This window comes from Hevea brasiliensis, unplaced genomic scaffold, assembly GCF_030052815.1.
Source record: "Hevea brasiliensis isolate MT/VB/25A 57/8 unplaced genomic scaffold, ASM3005281v1 Scaf415, whole genome shotgun sequence".
NCBI classification, from domain to species: Eukaryota; Viridiplantae; Streptophyta; class Magnoliopsida; order Malpighiales; family Euphorbiaceae; genus Hevea; species Hevea brasiliensis.
The window spans coordinates 9292-16107 of record NW_026614935.1 but is presented as its reverse complement, the minus strand read 5'-3'; the positions used below and the strand labels follow the sequence as shown (position 1 = coordinate 16107).

General features: G+C 32.8%; 1 non-coding gene across 1 annotated transcript; it reads right to left on the bottom strand.

Annotated features, from left to right (window-relative positions):
* Positions 1 to 428: 428 nt before the first annotated feature.
* LOC131177350 (small nucleolar RNA R71) lies at positions 429 to 535 on the bottom strand. Its single transcript, XR_009146891.1, has one exon. It is a non-coding gene; the product is annotated as a small nucleolar RNA R71 (small nucleolar RNA).
* Positions 536 to 6816: the final 6281 nt, after the last annotated feature.

Sequence of the window (6816 nt, the reverse complement as noted above, 5' to 3'; positions counted from 1 at the left end):
CGTGAAGGACAAGATCAAGGGAATCCAGAAATTCCAAATATGGCCAACAATAACAACAATAGGCCAAGACTCTTGAAGGACTGTGGAGCTCCCTCCATACTAGGATTCCAACCTAGTGTTACAAGACCCACAGTAGATACTAAGAATTTTGAATTAAAACTGGCATGGCTCCAGATGATCCAATAGACCCAGTTTGGGGGTTCACCAACAGAAGATCCGCACTATCACCTCTAGTGCTTTCTTGCCCTTTGTGATACATTCAAGATGAATGGGGTCTCTGATCAAGCCATAAGACTCAGAGCATTTCCATTTTCCCTTTGAGATAGAGCAAGGAAGTGGTTACTTTCTCAACTAGCTGGAACATTCACCACATGGGAGGACCTCTCACAAGCTTTTCTAGCAAGGTACTTCCACTTGCAAAGATTGCAAAGTTGAGAGTTGAACTCAACACCTTTAGGCAGAGGAAAGGTGAATCACTCTATCATGCATGGGAGAGATATAAGGACCTACAGAGAGAATGCCCACACCATGGCATAGAAGATTAGCTCCTGGTTCAAAACTTCTATAATGGGCTATTTCCCTCTACAAGGAGCATAGTAGATTCAGCAGCAGAAGGTGACTTGATGGAGAAAATAATGGATCAAGTGCTTGAACTTCTGGACAGGGTCGCATATCACAACTATAAGTGGTCAAATGAAAGGGGAAATACAAGGAAAACAATAGGAATCCTAGAAGTGGATGCCCTAAGCATGATAAATGCTCAATTTGACCAGCTCACTTTTAGTAGTATGCCCTAGAGCATATCATTTAGTATGTATCTTGTACATATTTTATTAATAAAAAGGCATTTTCACTTTTCCGTTTACATAACATATTTATGTGTAATAGAAAAGGTCTATTGATATTTTGTTAGAAATTCTATTCTTAAGTTGTTAAGAATATGAGTGACAGTATTTCTAGCACAAAGTATCATAAATTGGTTCACAATCGAGGATACTTCATAATAAGGATATGACTTATCTAGAAAGATTGTAATCATGTTTGTTCCCAAGTTATTTATATGAGATGTAAATAAGATGGAATGGTGAGTCTCATGCCATATAACAAACATGATAGGCACTTATGCATGATAAGTAAGCCGAACTAGTGACACTTATGACAAGCACGTGGAGTTTACTCTTGTCAATGCATTGTCATAAATCATATCAGTGCATATAATCTTTAGACCTGAGATAACATAGTTATCTTGTATATAGGTGGTTTGAGTTTGATACTGCTTTCATACTTGTATTGTGTATGGGTATATGGGCATGTGTTGGCTCTTAATAGTTATATATGGAGGTAGGTGTTGATTAAGATGGAATCTGTTACCCTAAGTAAATAGGGATAAAATCCTATGTTCATTTAATTATTCTTAATGTTTCAAGTTCCTAGCCAGGACAGATAGATTTAGTCAGAAAAGAGTTTCTGACAAGAAATCTAATTAATCAAGAACTGGAATTAAAAGAGAACATAACATTCATAGCAAATGGGGTTTGACATAAACAATAACTCCAGCTCGAATTGGGATTTTGTAACAGAGAGATTCTAGTACATGATAACATATGATTTTAGGTTCATTTAAAGGTATTTCTTGTTACTGATTGGGTGGCCATGGCATGCTATGCTAGGTGTCAACCATGGTTTATGAGATGCCTAAAATGATTTAGAGAAATCATTTATGGTAAGAGAGAGTTTTAATGATATTAAGAGTTAATATCATATCTCATTGTCAATTAGTGATGAGCCTAGTAAGTCATACACATACACAAGATATTCACCAAGTAAAATATGATTTAATTGATTAATTAAAGAGTTTAATTGATTAATTAAATAGGTTTGGTTTGCAATGAGATTGCAAAGTCCCTAGCATGGCTTGAAACCAAATCTAGGTTATTGGATGTATAGTGTAAGTTAAATTTATATTTAAAGTGTTTAAATATGAATTTAATTATGAGAAATTAATTAATAGAGATTAATTAATTAATTAATTTATATTTGATATAAATTGATCAAAAGAGGAGAAATAATTATTTTAGGTTGAGAACTCAAAATTAAAATACGAGGGTAATTTGGTCATTTCACAGGGTGACATGTGGCACCATGAGATGATGACACATGGCACCATATAAGCTTGCCATTTGTCTTCCTATCATGCAAGGTGATCAAAGTCAAGATTAAATCTAGCTTTGACACTTGACTTAATATGATTAAGTCAATTAAAATTAAGATGCAATCAGGTAATGACATGTGACAGGGGTTTTAAGTGATGACCTAATTATAAAAGGGAAAGAATGAAAGAATAAAACATACATTCTGATTTTTCTCAAAGTGTGCCGCCACCCAAAAGGCTCTCCTCTCCTCTTCTTCATCTTTTCTCATCAATTCAAAGAGAAATAAATTGTTTTCTTTGAATTAAAATTGGTTGAAATTGTTTCTAGTGTCCTATATACATCTACAACCTCTCTAAAGGTAAATCCCTAATTTCTAATTGGTTGGCAGGGCTTGAGAAGCTGGTTTAGGGGCTACCATTGGTAATCTTGGTGTGGACATGCTAGAGGGACAACATTTAGAGTCCTAGGGGCTTCCCAAAGGTACCAATCGCATCTACAGTGCATCAAAATGTGAGTGCACATATTATTGTATTAATCTAGGGTTCTAATGAATTAATTTGTTAATTCAAAAAATCTTAAATGGCAAATGTAGATCCTAATGCATATTAAAAGAGTTTTAATATGAAATTGAACATTGAAATCAATTAGGTACATAATGGATATGGCATGATGCATGAAACCCTAGAAGAAAATTTTGAATTCAATGCTCTAATTAACAAATCATTATGCTTCTGCTCCTTCAATTGGTATCAGAGCCACTATATTTTCCATTAGGATTGTTTATGAGATTCAATTGTGTGATTGGATCAAATGTTGATTGATTCAAAGCTGGTTGGTTATTCCAAAGATGGCAGCATTAAGGTGATGCTACTCATGTGTGGCGACTTGGTTATGAATCACACCCTAAGGGTGTGTTTTGGTTTTGGGCTTGGTTTTTGGGCTTCTTTATGCAATTATTGTATATCTTAAGACCCATAATTAGGCTCATACCTAATTAAATTGTTTAATTAGAAATTTTAATCACACAATTAATTTATTGAACATTGTTTTCAAGGTATTAAATTTGGAAAGAGTTTCCAAATTTAAATTTGTTTGAATGAGATTCAAATATGAATTTTTAAATTTGTTTGAATGAGATTCAAATCTAAATTTTTTAGTTGAATATGAGATATTCAATTTAATTTTAGTATATATGTTTTATTTAATTGTTAAATGGTAATATGTATGATGGATGATCATGGACAATAAAAGACCAATGTGATTGGATTTATTTCTTTTATTTTTCTTTGAGATGTAAAATAATTAATTTTATTTTAGTAGCATGTATTATAAGTGTTGTAATAATTTGGGTTGTAATTTCATTTATTTGAGGACTTTAAAGTCCATATTCTTATAAATTTGCCTTGGTATGCCAAGGATTACAATGTAATTGGTTTGCAAGAATATTAAGGAGGTCAAGAGCATTGATGGGACCAGTGGGAGGAAATTAAGATCAAGTGTTGATTATGTACTCCTTCAGCAACTCTTGTAAAATGAATGAATGAAATGCACCTAGGAATGCCCTGATTCAATTCTTGGTGGCTCAGAATTGAATCCCTTAGAAAGTCCATGATTATACCATATTAATTGTTTATCCATGTATGCATGAGATGTATGGGAATGTATGCAAGTATATGATATATCCATGCTAATTGGATAATGTGCAAAGTGAGACCATAATAGTAATTAAGCTAACCACTAAATCTTCCAAACAAATGATTAAGTTGGAAATGGTATAATTAAAGTGATTATATCATGGGCCCTCCATTGAGGCAATTATTTTAAGAAATTTTAAATACTTTCATATAATGCATTTAATTTAAGAGATTTTCTTAAAGGTAATTGTTAAGCATGAGATGTTGTAAATATGTAAATAAGTTGATGGCCAATAATGGATGTGCCTGAGGACATTAAAATTATTTGCATGTTTACTAGCTCAATGGGATCAACTTAACTAATGCAAGATAAATCAATAATGGATGTGCCTGAGATTTTGAGCATTAGTGGCTAGATAAATGATTGAACCTCACATGAGATGTGATAGGCAAGGAGTTGCTCACTTATAGTTTATTATAATTCCAATAATGGATGTGCCTGAGGATGATCAATAAGACCATAAGAATTCAATCACCCACTAGAAATCCATCCAACTAGGATTTCCATTTCCTACTTTGGAAGTGTAGGATTCGCCAAGTTAGTTGTGACACCCCTTACCCATCTACAGTGTAGCCAAGTAAGATATGCCACACTGTGTATCGGAACACCATAACTTATCCCATTGATATTTATCCGTTCTTAATTTATTTATTTATAGTTATTAAGTGAAATTTATGAAATTGATCTCATTTAGATCATTTATTGAAATTATAAATTAATTTGTGGTTTCGAAAATTTTATAGAAAATCTGACAGAGTGCCGACTAAAAATGGAGAAAACAGAACCTGTAGAAAACACTTCCAATAATTGTTCAAATCACAACTCCAATTATCACATCAATTTTCAATAATTTCTCAATAATTTCTCCATTTGTCATTCATTCATTTCACATCATCATCATGCTGAAATCATAAATAAATAGTCATATGTTATTTATAAACACAAAGTTACAAATACCTACATTAATGCAAAATTATATTCATGGGTATCAAATATACATTATAAAATAAGAGTTTAATTACAAAACTTGCAAAAATCACAAAATACAAAATGGGACCAATTGTCCTACCAATGCACTGTAGCGTGAGAGGTGACTCTGACACTATGCAGATCTGTGGCCTCAGCCAGTTTGTGGTCCGCTGGGCTCTCTATCAGTCTCTCTAGAACCTATGCATGGCAAAAGCAACGCGCTAAGCAATACTGCTTAGTGGTGCCAATAATGAAATAAAAAGAACTAAAATGGAACAAGCATGCAGAGTGTATACAGATTTTCCATACAGACAATTTTTGGTACTTATTTGTAGTATTATTATTAATTTGTTATTGATTTTATCAATTATTTAATTAAATTTATCAACTTCCATTTTTGGTTGCCCAAGTAACCTATACTGGATGATTGGAGTGGATAAACGGGTAAACTGGCACTAGGTACCATGTACCTCGGGCTGTCACACCATCGGTCATAAGGTGTCTCCTGGTTTACAACAAAATAGCTAATGAGCTATAATAAATATTAGGCACAAGGCCAAGTATCACAATAATATCAGAATGGCTGAAAGCCATAAAATCACCGAATGGCCACTTAAGCCATAAATCACAGAATGGCGTGATGTCATATGCAGTACTGCTATCCAAACCCTATTGGCATGCCAACCTATCCAACCCAATCTTACTAGGTCTACTAGGGCATATTACAAAATTCATGATTAAATTTTTGTGTTTAACATGTAAGATTACTATTCATTTTACCATTTAAGTCAAAATATTGACTTTCTCATACATAATAGTTACATGAGTTTTAATCACATGAAATTAGCACATTTTGGTTCCCAAAAGTGTTGGCATTAGTTGTCAATCAATACTTCAAACTAATAGAAAATAAATAAAAAATTTCAGTTTTGGGTACTAGAGTTCACTATTCTATTAGGCCATTCTACAGTGAGAATTTGGCAAAATGTTCTTAATCAAAGTTGTTCTTCATTATGTATTCTTTAATTCCTTTTTTGAATCACTCAATTTGGAGTTTTTTAGCTCAAGTTATGGCCATTTTACCATAACTGGTCGGATGGACTTTTACCCAAAATTTCTGGGCAATTCTAGTTCTGCCAAATTTGGTAGCTCAAATTTGGTTAGCAATGTCACACCCTACCCCTCTGTAAGGCATAACATGATCCCGTAGTATACCTAATGAATTACCAACTCCGTCTACTGATAACCCATTAAATACACTACAAGGGATTTTAAAAACTTTTCTTACTTCTTTTACAGTGGTGGGCACTATTTACAGGTGTTAAAAACCTTTTTGAACTGATGTGATAGAACTAACACATTTGAATTATTTGGAATTTCTGTAAAAATTTTTGGCAGAGTGCCATCTATATTTTGGATGAAACAGTTCTTCAGAAAAACCTGTAAAAAGCACTTCAATATATATTTCCAAATCTCAACTCCAACATGTTTCTCAACACAAATCCACAATAATTTTTCAAAGACTGAGATACAAGAAATATAATACAATTTTCACAAGTCCAAATAACTCATAATTTATTTTATAACTTTAATGTACAATTTTAATTTACAACTGCTCAAAACCAAGAACACTATATACATACAGTGAACATACATTACAATATAAAATGCAGAATATGGTATACTCAATATACCCGATGATTTCTCGCTGAATGTACTAGCAGCCTAGTCTGCTGCCCTGTCAGTTTGTCTACCTGCGACAGCAATGAAAAGCTATCGCTGAGTAAAATTTACTCATTGGTGCACAATAACAATTTGAAATGCGATATATAAATCTTTTATTGACAGTTCACAAATCAAATGATTCACAATTCCATTTCACAATTTACAAAATTCACCTAACACAAATTTGATCAAGTAATTGAATAATACCGTTTTGCAAATCAATAACACAATTCGATCAAATAACTGAATAATACAGTTTTGCAAATCAATAACA